The sequence below is a fragment of the Ostrea edulis genome, chromosome 10 (assembly GCF_947568905.1).
Source record: "Ostrea edulis chromosome 10, xbOstEdul1.1, whole genome shotgun sequence".
In the NCBI taxonomy this organism is placed as follows: domain Eukaryota; kingdom Metazoa; phylum Mollusca; class Bivalvia; order Ostreida; family Ostreidae; genus Ostrea; species Ostrea edulis.
In genome coordinates this window covers 20,405,932-20,425,199 of record NC_079173.1, presented here as the reverse complement: position 1 = coordinate 20,425,199, position 19,268 = coordinate 20,405,932, and the positions used below count along the sequence as shown (strand labels likewise).

Sequence of the window (19,268 nt, the reverse complement as noted above, 5' to 3'; positions counted from 1 at the left end):
TCAGTGTGCCAAAAATGGCCTAACAATTGGTATGAAACACGTCAGACAGCATTTGACCCACTGATAGGTTGTATTGACAAACTAGATCGTTATAACGACCATATAATTTGCGAAATGCTGACTTTAAAAGAGACTGTTGGAACCCTTGTATATACTGTAAATATAAAGCAACATGCGTAAGTACTCGTGTTTCTCAGAGTAAATAACTTGTGTTCGTTTTGTTTAGATTTTCTGTATCAGGTCAGGGTGACTTATTTACGGGCGAGAAAACCGCGTGTATATTTGTAAGCTGTCCCAGGAAAGTATGTGCAAAACAACAAAAGAAAAATTGAAGAAATATACCGCAAAATACAGTATGATAAAATAAGACAGAAAAAAAATTGCTAGACATACCATATAAAATTTTCTAAGAAAATGTTAATTATACAAAGATTGGTGACATTTTTATCCTTGATATGAAAACTGCACTAGATACAGCCAGGAGACTTACCATTACATACGGGTAACTGGAATTAGAATAGTAATGGTCCTGCTGAATGATGGAAAATTTTCCCAAGTATATGCAGACTACTCCTTTTCTGTATGTTTGGTAATTTGGAAAATGAAAAACGCGTTTCTCAAAAACATTCTAGGGAAAATACGTTAAATTTACTTACTGGTATAATTTATTTTACACGCTGCCTTCATTGACAATAAAAACTGGTAAGAATTCAAGATATATAAATAGGTGTTTTTCCACCTGTATATGCATCCAGGTATTACGACAAACACCATAAACACATATCCTCTTTTTAAAATTTAAAGTGTCTCTATAGTATATGACATCGCTAGAATGATATGCAGTAATGGCTTTAAATATAACAAGTTCATTCCTTTGAATGATAAATTTTGACCCGCTATTGTTACCCCCACATTACTTACGGGGACCACAATTTGAAAAAATTGAATCTGTACTACTTTGGTTAGGTTTTCGTAAAGTATGTCAAATTCCAAGGTCAAGGTCACATATCATGGTATGAAATTTAAGGAATATATTTACACTGTTTTAAATAGTTCGTTGGGTTGTCTAAAAGTAGGCAAACTCCAAGGTGAAAATATTTAATACCCAGAAAGAAAGCTTCTGTCAAAGGATATGTGCATATGAAATGAAAAGGTGAAGATAACGGACAGTGATCAATCTCATAACTCCTATAAGCAATACAATATAGGGAGTGGGCAAACACGAGCCCCTGGATATACCGGAGGTATACCAGAGCACTATCACTCACCATTAAAAAGTTATGAGCAAGGATAAGATTTCGAACAGACAGACAGAACAAAAACAATATGCCCCTGGCTGCCGTTCACGCGGGGTAGCACTGTGTCGGTGTTGCAGGAATACTGCGCATATCTCAGTTTTCAGACGATGGATGTTATTAGTTGGAATATTATACAAGGGATTAAGAAAGAACAGTGGAATCCCTACAAAGTCGAGTATGGACCAAAGTCGCCCCAGCTACGAAGCGAACGTTTTACATGTACATGTACCACTGAGATACCTCGACCGGTGGGGGGTCCAGGTTAGAATAGGTCCTCAGTATCTCTTGCTTGTCGTAAGAGGCGACTAAATGGGGCGGTCCTTCGGACGAGACCGGAAAAACCGAGGTCCCGTGTCGTAGCTGGTGTGCCACGATAAAGATCCCTCCCTGCTCAAAGGCCGTAAGCGCCGAGCATAGGCCTAAATTTTGCAGCCCTTCTCCGGCAATGGTGACGTCTCTATATGAGTGAAATACTCTTGAGAGGGACGTTAAACAATATACAATCAGTCAATCGACCGGTATGTAAATATATTTATATGACTGATCAGGACACTGCTATTGTTGAGATAAACATTTTAAGCATGTTTCCCTATAAATTCTTTTTGTAAAATTTTGATTCTTGTTGTGACCTCAGCCTACTCTTGGGGTCTTGATTTGGAAAAAAAAAAAAACAACCACTTGAATTTGCACTGTCTGGGGATGCTTGCATTTAAGAAATTTATTTCTTATATTTAGATTTTATTTTCAGATTTGTCGGAATTCCCAGTAGATTAAATAAACGTACTATATTCATCAAGATTCATACGCGCATTGTTCACGACTGCATCGCATACGCATGGCTCAAACTCCCCGTCGAGGTCTCATTACGTCACCTACGAATAGACGTTTGTGAGCAAACGAACTCTGGTGGAAGTTTGACGCACGGCTATCATTAGTTTGTGAAATATATCAAAGGCAAAATCTTTGTAAATATATTATTATGACTAACCATGGTTCCGCTTTTGTTAAGATGAAGATTTTAAAAATTGTTTCCATGTATATTTCCAGTAAAACTTTGACCCCCAATTGTGGCCCCCACGCTACTATGGACCACGATTGAATCTGCACTACCAAGGGACGCCTGCATGTAAAACTTATACGGTACCAATTTTGATGCACCAGATGCGCATTTCGACAAATAATGTCTCTTTAATAAGTGATGCTCAACCGAAATGTTTGAAATCCGAAATAACAATGAAGTTTTAGAGCTATTTTAGGGAAAAACGGTTTGCCAAAAAAGTGGAGTCAAATTCGTCTAAGGATAAGAACTATGCGTGAGGGAGATCATCCTTAATTTTGAAATGAATTTCTAAATTTTATCACGGCAATTAAATATACATCCGTATTTTCAAGCTAGTAACGAAGTACTTAGCTACTGGGCTGTAGAGACCCTCGGGGACTAACAGTCCACCAGCAGAGGCCTCGACCCAGTGGTCATAATGTAAAACTTATACGGTACCAATTTTGAAGCACCAGATACGCATTTCGACAAATAATGTCTCTTCAGTGATGATTAACCGAAATGTTTGAAATCCGAAATAACAATGAAGTTTTAGAGCTATTATATGGAAAACAGTGTGCCAAAAAAGTGGAGTCAAATTTGTTTAAGGATAAAAGCTATGCGTGAAGGAAATAATCCTTGATTTTGAAATGAATTTCTAAATTTTATCACGGCAATTAAATATACATCCGTATTTTCAAGCTAGTAACGAAGTACTTAGCTACTGGGCTGTAGAGACCCTCGGGGACTAACAGTCCACCAGCAGAGGCCTCGACCCAGGGGTCATAATGTTAAACTTATACGGAAACAATTTTGATGCACCAGATACGCATTTCGACAAATAATGTCTCTTCAGTGATACTCAGAATAACCATGGTTCTGTTGTTCTGGAGAAGAATATTTCTAAAGATTTTTCTCTATATGTAAATGTAAAATTTGATCCCCTATTGTGGTCCCATCCTACACCCGGGAGTGATGATTCGAACAAACTTCAATCTACTCAATGTCAAGAAACTTTTATGTAAATTTCGATTTTTCTGGCCCAGTGCTTCTTTTCCCTATTGTGGTTAAATCCAATCTCCGTGGGTTGCACATCGATGTCGAGGAAGCTTTCTTGTAAATCTAAACTTTTTTGGCTCAGCAGTTTTTTATCAGAATATTTTTACATAACCCAACCCTATTTTGACCTTTTCCTGCTCATCTCCCCTTTAGAGAGATCATGACCCTTCTTTGAACAAACTTGAATAGGCGGATAAAAGTGTACCAAAATATTTAAAACAAATTCCACACACGAAGTCTAAAGTTGCGGGGCAACATTTTTCTGATTTGACACCCGACATTAATTTTGTCATGTCTCCAAGAATTTTCCATAGTATGTGAGAACGAGCAAAATCAGCTAGTCTTCATTAATTAAGATGTCAACATGTATCTTTTTTATGTCAACATGCAACAAAGAATTGCAATTCATACAAATAAAAATATATCAGTCACGTCGAAAAATCAAACGTCCATGGGTTTCACGGTAGTGGTCATTGCGATAAGTCATTTGATTGATTCATTCATTGATTGTATATTGTTTAACGTCCATCTCGGAGAATTTTTCATTCAGATGGCGACGTCACCATTGCCGGTGAAGGGCTGCAAACTTTAGACCTATGCTTACGCAAACTTACTCTTCATGAAGCGCCTCATGACGTATGACGTTAAGTGGTGTTCATGCCTTTATGTATTTGGAAATTTTTTAATTTATTTCTGAAAGGGGCATGGACAAGATATTTTTGATCGATTGAAATTGACATTTTTTGGGGGGTTAAAGAAATAAAGATCTTTTTTGAATAAGTGTATTAAAGATATTTTTACGAAGGATTATACTTTGCATTTACATAAAATCAGGTTAAAAAAATGGATTTTGCAACACACTTGTCATAGCCTGGAAACCATGTGCTGAGATGAGACCACCATGATGTCTAAACAGTAATGGGCAGTATGTCAAAAACATTCAATATTTCGACATACATTAATGGAATTTAAGGAACAAGATCAATTAAGAAAAAACAGAAAAGTTTTGTTGTTAAAGCTTTTTTCATTGAATACTTGAGTCACGTGATCTGTAAACATTAACGGTTCGTGCCTTGTTTCGAAAATGAAAAGTTATGATGTCTCAAATATATCTTTGCGTCAGGTTTTGAATTTTAGATGCTATCATATTATTAATCAAATATCTAAAGAATATTTTGTTACCTAAATCGTGTATCCATGTGGTTCTTGATAAGATTTATATATATATATATATATATATATATATATATATATATATATATAAATCCATATTCCTACATACATACATGTGTAACATTTTTAACTCAGTTTATGACCCAGCCTTGGTGTAATTCTAACACACAAGAACTCCTGCAAATTCAATTTGTCATGCTCTGTCTTTATGATCTGAAAATAATTTCCTACTTGATGATCCCCACGCAAGCGCGGGAAAAATAGAGTGTAATATTGCATCGCAATGGCTTAAACCGTGTCCACCACATTACTCCATCTATTCCTACACGTATATTAGGAGAGCTTATTAAAACGAAAGTCTTCATTTTCGTTCTGGCTACGCGCCTGATTATTAAGCAAGAAAAATTCAGTTATAGCTTAGAACAGACTTCACCTTATAAATGAATCGCAGAACATTGATTGGCCAGATTGGATATATACTGCGTTCGTGACTGTCGTCTGTTACAGTCCAAACACTTGACGTCACAAATGCAAAGTGCGGACGACCGTGAAAAATTGGATTGACTTTGTATCTTTTAATACACTTTGCAATTACCCGTATAATAACCAATATAATGGGTATCAGGCGCAGAGACGTACTGTCTTCTGAAATGCATGGATGATCACTAAATTTTATGACATATATTTTTAATATAATCAAAGCGATGAAGTTCGCGTATTTGTGGATGTTGCAGGATAACGTCCTCGGTTGAGAAATGTTTACTGTTGTTTTTGACGCGGCGTCAGCCAAGGCCTTTATATTTTAAACAACATTCGAGAAAACAGGAATTTGTTTCTATTCTACCACGGCCCAGAAATATATAGTCGATCGTTTACCTAAACTGCTACGAATTAAGTCACTTTGTGACGTCATGACAGTTTCCGAAACGGACAAGGACTACATGTTTTTGCTGACGAAAAAAGGTGAGATTGTAGGGTACACTAGATCTATTTTGAAATGTATTTCATGTACATATAATTCCAATGTTATTTATTAAAATTGTTTTGATTGGACAAAGATAAATCTAAATGAGAATTTACACATCAATAAATCCAAAAACGCTATGTATACATACGCGCTTGAAAACAAACAACATAGTGCGGGGAAAGTATTCAAATTATTGAAGTTGATAATGCAGGGAACTAATTGGAATTATAAGAATCAAACATTCTTTTTGAAGAATTTATTGATGTGTAAACTCTGGACATTTTGTTCACAAACTTAACATAAAAGTGCTTCGCACTTTTATTCAGTTCGTGAGTAAAATGTCCAGAGTTTACACATCGATAAATTCTTCAAAAAGAATGTTTGATTCTATAGTATTTAGTATGATGTTGACGGATTATACGGCACAATTTATATTAAAAAAATCCACTACACTTACATGGAAGAAGGTTAACTTGTGTGTGCATCGCCATGTCTGATTACACGTGTATTGGTCTTGGAATGCAGACGATTGATTTATATTGAATGACGAATGTTCTTCTATCATTTATAAATTTGTTTCGCAACATATATTGTTTGCTTTTCATGATTATAAAACTGAAATTATCAGTTATCGACTTTTTTGTTGTATTAGCAACACACGAAGTGCAAGCGAGGTGTGTATTAATTTCTCATAATCAGTTATTACGTATGAAGGTATATCGCAGAATAATGATTTTTGCAATAACTGTGGTAGAGTTGTATAGCGTAACCCTCGTACAGAAATGATTGTATGTCACTCCACAAGAATGAAAAAAATCTACCAGAGGTTTTTGAAGAGAAGCCCACGGAATTATCTGGCAAGACTGAGAATGCGCTGCGTTTGTGACTGCCATATCATTTGACGTCACAATGAAAAGGTTAGGTACAATTCAGTGTGGACGACCGTTAAAGACATTGGATTGAAATTGTAGTTTTTGAAGTGATTTCTCAATCTAATTTGCAATTACGTGTAACATAGCAATCATAGATAATTAGTGGATGTTAATACTTTGAAATACCACCCATTTTTACCTTTAATTAACGTAACTGGAATAGTAAGATTAAAAATTTCATTTTGTTAATTGAATTCTAATCCATTTTAAGTTCAGTGCTGTCCTTGTCAATTAAAAGCACAACCAAATCCTTTTCTAAAATAACTTTTTCAAGATAAAGTAGTGTATCGATCTTAAGGAGGAATGGGACGCTGAGATTTTTATACAAATGAAGATGTAGCAAACTATGACCAGGGTTTTAAAATTTGCAAGGTTTACTCCAAGAGAGCATTTAAGTTCAAACAATAAACATGTCAAAGTGAGATTCGTACTTTCCGCTCAGAGATCCAGACGCTGACGTCACAACTGACAGCGCTATGTGTATAGACAGTTAAATATAAATGGAGATAGATATGTTTCAAACAATGTAAGGACGTAACTCACATAATGGAGGTGTCCTAAAAAATGAAGAAAGATAATGGTCCGATTTCCTTTCAAAATGAGTAAGCAGTTTTTTAATTCTAGGCAGGCTAGTGACAAATAACTTGATGTTACAGGGGTTTCAACAGTCCCGCTTAAAGTCAGTATTTCGCAATTTCTATGGTATTTATATCGATCTAATTTACAAATACAACCTGCCATTAGGTCGAATGCTGCCTGACGTGTGTCATACCAATTGTTAGGCCGTTATTTACATACTGAGTTTGACTACGGATTACTTCCGTTTCAAGGGCTCACAGCGAATGTGATCGATGAACAGGGGATGCTCATACTCATTCTAGGCACCTGATACCACCACAGGTGTGTCCTTTGGTCCGTGTTTGCACAACTCTTTATCATGTATTCTTTATAGGAATTATGAGATTGATCACTGTTCATTATCTTAACTTTTTATGCTGTGAAAACAACAGAAATTAATTGGTAAATGCACTTCCCGTTCATTGCAAATTATCGACGAAAAGTTAACGCACAAAAATGATTTTAAAATAAATCTTTGACAGATTATTTTTCCATTTATGTGAAGTGACATATAATCATGCGATCTTCTTAAAATATGTCTAAATTTTATTACAATTATTTAATTATTATCAGTGCATTTTAGAAGGTATCACACATTTGCGTCTGATATCTATTACATTTGTTACCTACATCTAAGTACAAAGTGGATCGAGATTCACTTCAAAAATAACAATTCCATTCCAATGTTTTCAGATCGGGTCATCTGCTCTGAATCCAGCCTTTGTGACGTCAAGTGTTTTGACTGTAACATTTGACAGTCACTTTCCAGTCTTGCCAATACGCAATTTCCGAATTGCCTAATATTTCTTTCCCTTTGAATCGATAATCACCATCAACTTGGAAAAAAAATGTCACTATTCAGCATTTTTTCCTATCTGTATGAACTGTGAAACTTCATGCCATCATACTCGATGAAACGCATTAATACAGTCTACTCCGGATATAATGAAATCCAGGGGACCGACCTGAATTGTTCATTATATCCAAAGTTCAATATAACCAATGCTGAACTACACAAATATTGCTACTGGGGGTTTATTTTAACTTCAATATAACAGATATTTCAATATAACCGACTTCAATATAAGTGGAGTGGACTGTATTTATAAATGAAATTTATTTCATAAATCTAATCCCAAGCACATACATGCTTACTGTAAATACAGAGGTATGTACGTAGGTACTTTTGTAATGTTTCTCAGAGTAAATAATTCGTGAATTAGTTTGTCTAGATTTCCTGTACCGGGCCAGGGCGGCACATTTACGGACATGGGGGGGGGGGGGGGGGGGCATGCGTTCATTTGTAAGCTGTCCCAGGAAAGTAGTGACACATGCGCAAAACGACACAAAAAATCAAAGATATATACCGGAAAATGCAGTATGATGATATCAAATAAGACAGGGAAAAGGCTAGACATACCCTATATCATTCTATAAGAAAGCAATATTATATCATACAAAAATTGATCGGTAACATTTATATCCTACATTTATATATGAAAACTACACGTGAATACAGATAAATGAGAAGACTTACCATCACATACGGGCAACTGGAATTAGAATCACTTATGACCTTGCTGAATGCTAGAAAGTTTTCCAAGCATGTGCAGCTTACTCCTTTTCTGTATCATTCGTAATTTGGAAAATGAAAAACGCATTTTTCTCCAAAAATTCTAGAGAAAATTCGTTTAATTTACTAACTGGTACGATTAATTTCACACATACTGCCTTCGTTGGGAATATAGAACTGTATGAATGAATAACAAGAATAACAAGATATATAAATAGGTGTTTTCACCTGCATATTCATCCAGGTATTTCGACAAACATACCCATTTAAAAAATTACATTGTACCTAACATTATATGAGATCTCTAGCATGATCTGTAGTAGTGGTTTTAAACATAACAAATAAATAATGTCACGTACATCCTTTGGAGTTATAAAATTGCTGAAATCGCACCTTGCAATGTGCAAACATTAATTTTGTCCGAGAAATTGGTGTGTTAAATTTCTGCAATGCCAATACGCAATTTATTTGAATTATGCAATTCTTTGATACTCGGTTCTATTCGTTTTTATTTCCAGCAAGGCAAACATTTTTGTGATCTGCTATGTCTTAAGATTGTCTGCACTGATGTATTTATACGTAAATTTTCTATATTATATTTAAGAAATCTTTATGTATATGAATCAGTACCGCCATTCATTAAGATCTGATATATACCAATATAGATATTGTTTCTCTCTCTCTCTCTCTCTCTCTCTCTCTCTCTCTCTCTCTCTCTGAAACATGTGTTACAAAAATCGACTATGATCTTTCCGAACATATCTTTTCCTTCCAAATATATTTAAGGATTATTTAAAAGTGCATTGTAGTTGATCAGCACGTTTGCAAAGTTAAAAGCTTCGATGAATTGCTTTATCCTTGAACTTGGGGTTTTAAACAGACTAGATTCAGCCGGTAGACGAGTCATAGGTTTGTTTGAATGGTATAAATCACGTAGGCCCCAGCGACACTCAGAAAGCACGTGAAAATCGTAATTAAAATATATCCACAATTTTGTCCAAAGAATGTGAGAAAAAATTAATTCTGTTATAATTCGCTGTGTGTGTCTGCTGCACACTTATCATTTGAAAGAATAAGAAAAATACCATTGTGAGAATTTGTCATTTATTGAAATAATAAATGACTAGAAACTAAAATGGCATATTACATAATCTTACATAACAATTAATTGGATGGGATTAAATCGGAAATTGACAAATAACTACACATTGAGTAGTCAGAGTTTAAATCAGACTAACTACTCATATAACACAATTAAATTAGCCCAGTCAAAGAAACGTCATGCACAAATGCTGAAAACCCCACTAAGTATAGTAAAAAGGTGGTCACAAAAAGGCATGGTACATATACAGTACGATATTATACACTATCAGTTTATCAAAAACATATAATCTGACAGGAAAACATTGATGTTTCCATCAATTGTCGCCCGGAGAAATTAAAGTGTCAACGTTTTAGTAGATCGGAAAATGCAGGAAGACATCTTTAAAAATAAAATTTGCCATTAGAACACAATGATAAATAAACTTTGATCAGGAAAACTTTTCACCTAGAAGTCTATGTCAGGTTACGTAAGAAAGAACAATGATGGTTTCCACAGGTCTTGTCAGTGACAACCTGCTTCTTCTTCGGGGGGGTGGGGGTGGGGGGGGGGGGGGTGAGGGGGGGGTAATATTCATACATTACGTTTTTCAATAGAAATAAAATATGATATTGATAACATCCACCCATCCCTACAACCAACCGTATTTCTAAATGATCATAAAATCCTGATCAGTGATATAGCATTCATAAATAATGGTTTCTGTGTGGGATTTTAAATAACGAGAGGCCCATGGGCCATATCGCTCACCTTGGCCCTGTTCTTGTTCAGCTGTCGAGATATTTTTCAATTATAGCGGACAGTATAAGAGGGAACTTATACTGCCTTGCTAGAGAGCTAGCTTTTCTAGTGATGCGGTAGAGTCTCTCTCTTGATCACGCAAGTTAAGCAACAGCAAGCGTGTTCAACACTTGGTTGGGTGACCGCTACACGTTACAAATTGGTGGCAACGTAGTGACTCTGGTGTTTGGCGGGAGACCTGCTTCAGGTAGAGTCTCTTCGGAGCTCTGGGTACGGACGTGGATTCGTCCGGGGACGACGGTGGTTGTCGTCGGGAACGGTGGATGCCGTTACTGAGCAGGTGCCAAACACTTAGAGAGGACTCACGCTAAGCTTCAGGACGAAGCTTCCCCGAGTGGGGGGAAGTGTAGCAGACAGTATAAGAGGGAACTTATACTGCCTCGCTAGAGAGCTAGCTTTTCTTGTGATGTAGTAGAGTCTCTCTCTTGATCACGCAAGTCAAGCAACAGCGAGCGTGTTCAGCACTTGGCTGGGTGACCGCTACACGTTACACAATGTTTATTTCCGTTAACAAAAAATTGACCCCGTATTGTGACCTCAACCTAGCCCAAAAGGGTCATGACATAACCGAACTTAAATTTTGTATGAAGAGTAAAATAAAGTTTCGATCCTATATATTCGCATAGCAAATTTTAAGCTTCTAGTGTGTTTTCAACCTACCCCATAACCGGTAGGGAATGTAGATGTACCATGTGACCTGATTAACAGTCGGTGTGGATTGTGGGATAAGGAATCGTGCTACAGAAAATAAATGAAATAAATACAACTAGAAACATGAGGATTACAGAGTAGGTCTTGTGTGATATCCTTGGTGTTAGGGACCGGTCAATATTTATTGGGGGGTAGGGACCGGTCAATATTTATTGGGGAGGGGGGGGGGCGATGCATTCAATATTACCATTTAAAAAAAACCCAACAACAACCTATGTCTTATCTTTTTTAAGAATACAAAAGAAGTTGCTGTCGATCCTATATACATAAAAGAATAAAAGGAAATCAATCTAATTAAAATTAGATCTTCCATCCGCTCCCCGGTTTTCGAAAACCGGGGAGCGGATGGAAGATCTAATTCTAATTAGATTGAAAAGCAAATAAGAAAATCGCGCATGTAAGAAAAATTCTTTTAAATATGTGAAACTAAAATACACTAAGTTCATCTTAATTTTGATTGAACAATTACATGCACCATTGTGATTTCTTAATATCCGCGGTATGACAAAGGGGAATTACACATTCTTTCAATTTTCTATTAAAAGAATTCAACTTGTTAAATATACAAACGACATTTAAGGCAAACAGAGATTATTTTGATTCCAGTCACTTTCCTTATAATGTATTTTTCACATGGGTAAAAGGGTATGACAACATTTGTAAATATCGATCAAATATGGAAGACCCATGCAACGTACACCAAGCGCAAAATATATTTTATAAAGAATTCATGAAAAATAAAAAATAAAACCTGTTAACTATATGCATAGGTAATAGCTTACATTGATTCTCTTTGTGCCAAAATTCGCACATTTTCGGCAATAATTGGTAATGATAGGTTACAAAAAACTCTAGCCTAGTTCTTAATTCCACGGTTAAAACTAAACACACTTATCTTTTATTTTGTAGATTTCTTTCTATTCCGTTTAGGGTCGGATAGTTGGAAGTAATTCTTTTTTGCCTTCCAAAACGTTGTTCATAAACGTCGACGTCATGACGTTATGTGCGGTTTTTTGTTAAAAACAACGCTATATTCAACACTTACAAGAAAACTACAAGAGACATAGGGAAAGATTAATGTGTTCTGATAATGGCATATTGTGGACATCTTATGTAATCAATTTGATCAAATTTGTAGACAGGGCCGATTTTGCTTCCTAACATACCTAGCTCTTTGTACCTCCCGTAAAAAAAACCCCGGAAATACTAAAGAACGACTACCGGAGTAACTCATGCAATGGGAAATAGAATACACCCTATATCGTTTTGTTTTACATAACTTCATAAAACTGAAAATTGGAGGATTACTCGTTTTTTAAGCTTCTAGTGAGCTTATGACGAATTAGAGAATGGATATTTAAAAAATCCTTCGATTTTATACACCTTAGAATTCTGGATAAAAATGAACGTAACAGTGGTTTTCGATGTTGGAAGCAGGACAGTAGAATTTATTTTCTGGTATTAACAACACACTGGTCTATTCAATGTCAGTATGAAGAAATAAAGTTTATGGTGGATCTGCGCACGTGCACGGGGAAAATGCCTAGTTCGATCATCAACTACAGTAACTAAAGTTGAACCAAAGTACGATCAAACTGCCTTTGGTCAAAACCGGAAGGGGTGTCACTGCGCATGTCTGGTCTACCACACAGCAACCTACATGTATGTTTGCAGAATGGTTGAACTTTACTAGCCAGACATGCACACTGAAGGTCCGGATGTAAGCTAGGCATGCGCAATGAAGTTTCAGAAGTCGACTAAACAACTACTATGGTTGATGATCGAACTTACTTGGGTTCAATTTTAGTTACTACTGTTGATGATAGAAATAGGCCATCATTAGGAACATTGGAGAGTGACGTACAGTCCTGTCATGTAAGTAGCCTGGAAGCTCATACCTACGTCACGTGATCATAAATATGTCAAAAGGGAAATTTACTAATTAGATAAATAAATAGGAAATTAGTTTCATTACTTTTTAATTCGATCAGTTGAAGTATATGATTTGTAGAAGCGTATACTGATGTATCTAAAGATAAAAAAAAAATTACATCTAAACCTATAGTGATATACAAATAAGACAGGATACATAGTGTAGGTACCTTTAAGAATTTACTTTTTTTTTTTTTGGTATCACATGCTGTTTTACTGAAGTATGGACGGCAAAAAGGAAGATGTAACAGTTGTTTTAATTCTCTCTCATTCTATTCTTGCGTAGTACTTACATGTACAAACACATTTGTTCAATAACATCTGCACAGAAAATACACATTGTTCGATTCAAATGAGTTAGAAGTTACACGTATGCGCGTTTATTTAAAACGGTTAAACATGGATAACAATTATTTATGAAATTCCAATGATTTATATGTACATCTTCATTATAAGATTCTATATAGTTTTCTGAATTGAACGGGGAAAAGTCACGTGTGAACGCTAATCTTATTCCTTGATGCTTTTATCGTGAATGCAGCATTACCACAAGTAAACTAGTTCGAGGACTAATTGCAAGGAGATAGTTTTAGATTTAGATTCCAACAGTATTTTATTATTGATCCACCGGCAATCATACGAGATTTAGTATTAACACAATAAAATAAATAGCCAGAAATGTTGTCTTGGAGTCATTGAACGTCTCCATATGAGTGAAATATTCTCGAGAGGGACGTTAAACAATATTCAATCAATCAATATGAGTGATTGAAAAAGAAGAGCATTGTCTTCATTAGCGTATCCTCTATAAAAATGCGGAATGCCAGCACATGATTGCCCATTTTTTGTGCATTCTAATTTTATCACACAGTCGTAAATACTCATTAGCTGAAATAATCATTCTGAAACGGGAAAACTGCATGGCTGCATTTACAAGATTATCATACACCTTGTCAGAGGATTTTGTAGCAGTTACTTATTAATTAATTTCATTTAGAATTACCCGGTATCTGATTGAGAAAGGCGTTATCATTTATTCATTAGTCAATCAGATTTAAATCAAACTATCTATTTATCACTTGTTTCTCTCCACCGTGAACTCTACACGATTGAGATTGATCACTGTTCGTTATCTTCGCCTTTCACGAAGCAGTTGCATGTACATGTATATAATCATTAGTCTACACGATTTGAAATCAGATCTTCCAAGATTTCAGCAATTTCGAAGTGTTTATATGGATAATTTTAAACCTATCCATATATACAAATGTTAAACATACTCATTTAGAAAAATTAAAGAAGTAACTGAAAATTTAAGTAAAAGATTGGGGTTTTCTAGTTTTAATCTTTTATTATGTCGCAATTAATACATTTATATATTTTGTTTCAACAGTATTAAAAAACCATCCGATTTTCTTTACTTCAGTTTTGAAAATGATCAGGTCCTGAAAAAAAAATGCATCTATAAATGGCTTATTTCCGTAAATATACATCGTGGTGTCGTCAGCAAACTTATCAACATTACACTGTTTAACAGAAAACGGCAAATCATTGATTTATGATAGATGTAATAAAGGATCAAAAATAGAACCCTGTTACACATCTGTTGTGATAGGTGTATACTTGTTCACCAAAGACCACGCAAGTTTTGTCAATGAGGAACTAGATCATCATTTTGACATTCCTTTTAGAGTACTTGTACGTGTACGTAGTTTAAGATATCAATTCTTTGAATGACTCATCACAAGATACGAATATTTCCGTGTTACATTTTTATTGAAAAAGCAGGTGTCTATGATGTCAAAGAGTCTAGTCTTTGATTTATTTTCAGGAATGGAGTATGACGTGTTGCAAAGTCATACGTCTTCTGTAAAGTTTTTCAAATTTATAAAAGTTCTTGAGATTTTTTTTAGATTCCACATTTCATTTACACCACCTCTCGCATATGCTGTGGTACAATATATCTAAAGATTCTCCTACAAAGCAGTACATATTTTCGTGAGGAGCAAAGATAGGGGCTTAATAGAACATTTACTGGATCCCGCAATGTATCTCTATTTGTAAGAGGTTTTGAGAAGTTTTAGAATCCAGTATAGGTACGGTGACTCATATTTATTCACCCCCATTGACTACGATATTAAATATGTTTAAAATGGAAGCGTGATTTTGAAGAAGTTTGCATTTTGAAAAGGTGAAGTTAATGAACAATGATCAATCTCATAACTTCTATAAAGAAAACAAAATTAAGAGTAGGACAAATACGGACCCCTGAACATACCAGAGGTGAGTTCAAATACCAAAGAAGACTGAGCATCTCCCGTTTGTCATAAAGTTGAGTTGTTAGTTTGCCGTTAACATCTATGTTCAATAAAATATCCAAGTATGAAGTAGTTGTGGAAGACTCTGTGGTGTCTTTTATTTCAAGTTCACTGGGATGAAAGGTGAAGATAACGAACAGTGATAATCTCATAACACATATAACCAATACAAAATCAAGAGTCGGGAAGTCCTTCAAGGAATACAAAAAAGAGAGTTGGGCAAACACGGACCTCTGGATATACGAGAGGATGGATCATGTGACTATGAGGATTAAAGATCTCCTGTCGACCGGTCACACCCACCATGTGCCCTATACCTTCATAAGGTAAATTTCATTATGTTTACCTAATCAAGATATAGTGCTCACGGCTGGGGTGACCGGTCGAAAGGGGATGTTTACTCCTCCTCACAGGCAATTATATCGCTTGGATTCGAATTTGCTATTAAAGAGTAAAGGTATAGAACTCTAATTATAGGGTACCCAATTTCGCCGAACAAAAAACAAAACAATAAACGAAATACATGTAGTATAAAATTCTACTCTGCATTCTGATATATTCACATATAATGAATTTACATTACTACCAACGTTCATCCCGAAATTCCGTATACTTCCCAAGATATGCAGAAATGAATTTGGAATTTTCTTCGAATGAGTCTTAGCTGGACCCCGGCACTGTACAACTTAACAGTATGTTTGAACATTATAACAAGCTATTACATAGAATTTGCAGCATTAGATGATATCTTTAAATTGAATTTCTTACCCCAATCCATAAACTGAAGTTTGTAATAGCTCCAAGTGACTGAAAATTGTAAAACCGTGTTCACTGCACTTTCAATTATCACAGTCATTTTGACCGATGTCACTAATCACCCAAAAAGGATAAAAGGACCCATGACGATTTTGAGACTCAAATACTAATTTTTATCAATATTAATTCATATAGTACATAAATTATGCTAATAACAAGTCATTATAAAGATATACATCTCATTATGTTTATTTTTATCCAAACCACATTAACACAGGTGTTTGACGATTAATAATGATGTTAATTTGGGTAGTTAGTGTTACCGGTCAAAATGATAAGTGAAAGTGCAGACGATTTTAGAACTTTCAGTCACTTGGAGCGATTACTTATTTCAGTTTATAAATTAGGGCAAGAAATTCAACCTAATTTAATATCTAATGCTGTTCATTCTGTGCATCACTGAAGAGACATTATTTGTCGAAATGTGCATCTGGTGCATCAAAATTGGTACCGTATAAGTTTTACATTATGACCCCTGGGTCGAGGCCTCTGCTGGTGGACTATTAGTCCCCGAGGGTCTCTACAGCCCAGTAGCTAAGTACTTTGTTACTAGCTTGAAAATACGGATGTACATTTAATTGCTGTTATAAAATTTAGAAATTCATTTCAAAATTAAGGATTATCTCCCTCATGCATATCTCTTATCCTTGAACGAATTTGGCTCCACTTTTTTGGCACGCTGTTTTTGGCTATATTTAGCTCTAAAACTTCATAGTTATTTCGGATTTCAAACATTTCGGTTGAGCATCACTGAAGAGACATTATTTGTCGAAATGCACATCTGGTGCATCAAAATTGGTACCGTATAAGTTTTACATTATGACCCCTGGGTCGAGGCCTCTGCTGATGGACTGTTAGTCCCCGAGGGTCTCTACAGCCCAGTAGCTAAGTACTTTGTTACTAGCTTGAAAATACGGATGTACATTAAATTGCTGTTATAAAATTTAGAAATTCATTTCAAAATTAAGGATTATCTCCCTCATGCATAGCTCTTATCCTTGGACGAATTTGGTTCCACTTTTTTGGCACGCTGTTTTTGGCTATATTTAGCTCTAAAACTTCATAGTTATTTCGGATTTCAAACATTTCGGTTGAGCATCACTGAAGAGACATTATTTGTCGAAATGCACATCTAGTGCATCAAAATTGGTACCGTATAAGTTTTACATTATGACCCCTGGGTCGAGGCCTCTGCTGGTGGACTGTTAGTCCCCGAGGGTCTCTACAGCCCAGTAGCTAAGTACTTTGTTACTAGCTTGAAAATACGGATGTACATTTAATTGCTGTTATAAAATTTAGAAATTCATTTCAAAATTAAGGATTATCTCCCTCATGCATAGCTCTTATCCTTGAACTAATTTGACTTCACTTTTTTGGCACGCTGGTTTTGGCTATATTTAGCTTTAAAACTTCATAGTTATTTCGGATTTCAAACATTTCGGTTGAGCATCACTGAAGAGACATTATTTGTCGAAATGCGCATCTGGTGCATCAAAATTGGTACCGTATAAGTTTTACATGTAATTACTTGTTGCAATGCACAAACATTGTGTTTAGTGGCACAGTGCCAGGGTCCAGCTAAGATTCGACCAAAAATAATAGGTATATTTCTGAATTGATTTTGGTAGAAATGTAGATTGTTTATGTGTGATTATGTCATAATACAGAGTAGAATTTTATGAAAGGTGAAGATAACGAACAGCGATCAATCTCACAAATCCTATAAGCAATACAAAATAGAAAGTTGGGCAAACGTGAACCCCTGGATATACCAGAGTTGGGATCAGGTGCCTAGGAGGAGTAAGCATCCCCTGTTGACCGGTCACACCCGCCGTGAGCCTTATATCCTGATCAGTCAAACGGAGCCACTCGTAGCCAAAATCAGTGCGTCAATAACTGCCTAACAATCGGTATGAAACACAGACAGCATTTAACCCAATGATAGGTTGTATTGGCAAACTATATCGTTATAGCTACCATAGAATTCCTGCACCGTCAACTTGTTTGTCACTAACCTGCTTCGATTAAAAACCTGATCATAAGCAGAACAAGCTCTTAATTATCGAATCAGATGAGAGATATAAACACTATATGCAGGTGATAATGGAATATTGCTACATAAATATGCGAAGTTGACGATAGAGAAGCTGAAATCATCCCGATTGTCATAAAGTTGAGTTATTAGTTTCCGTTAATATCTACTTTCAATGAAATATCTAAGTATGAAGCAAAAGTGGACGACTCGGTGGTGTCCTTTATTTTGAGTTCACTAGGATATATCGAATCGATATATGAATTAAAATTATTATTGTTAATGGATAATACGTCGCCGATCTATCTAAATGTCGAATTAAAGGCCACAGCTAGAGATTTTTTCTTCTCACGTAGAAGTTTTTGAATAAATTCTACTTCATAGGAATATTAAAATAGGTCAGCTAGCATAGGAGCACAATTCATGCCCATGGGGATTCCAACAGAATGTTGGAAGACCTGATCATCAAAGACCACGTATCATTTGTTTATTGTTGTTTCATCGGCAAACTTGGTTACCCTATATATAGAGTTCTATACCTTAACTCTTTAATAGTAAATTCGAACCCAAGCGATATAATTGCACGTGATCATCCTAGACAACTGACCTCACTTATGATACATCCAGGGGTCAGTGTTTGCCCAACTCTCTATTTTGTATTTCTTATAGGAGTTATGAGATGGACCACTGTTTCTTATTTCAAAATTCACGTGTTTAAAACGGAAGCGTGATTTTAAAGAATTTCATATTTTGAAAGGGAAGTTGGAGTATAAGTAGGGTTACCAAATGTGGAATTATATACCAATGCAGTTGTAATAATGAGCCTTACAAATGAAGACAGTGTTGTTACTAACTTTGTTAGCTGCAACCTAAACATATTCCCATTGTAGCCTATCT

At 35.5% G+C, this 19,268-nt stretch overlaps 1 protein-coding gene across 3 annotated transcripts in view; it reads right to left on the bottom strand.

Moving 5' to 3' along the window:
- The window catches only part of LOC125665508 (Na(+)/citrate cotransporter-like), a 47,416-nt gene extending 31,018 nt beyond the window's left edge, over positions 1 to 16,398 (bottom strand). For 2 of the 3 annotated variants that reach the window (XR_008799437.1, XM_048898161.2), the window contains exon 1: positions 8,624 to 9,319. The gene's annotated coding sequence lies outside the window, so the exon portion shown is untranslated. Of the gene's footprint in view, positions 1 to 8,623; positions 9,320 to 16,291 lie in introns of those variants that run through there. The other variant, XM_048898162.2, reaches the window with a different exon arrangement.
- Between the last annotated feature and the right edge of the window lie 2,870 nt (positions 16,399 to 19,268).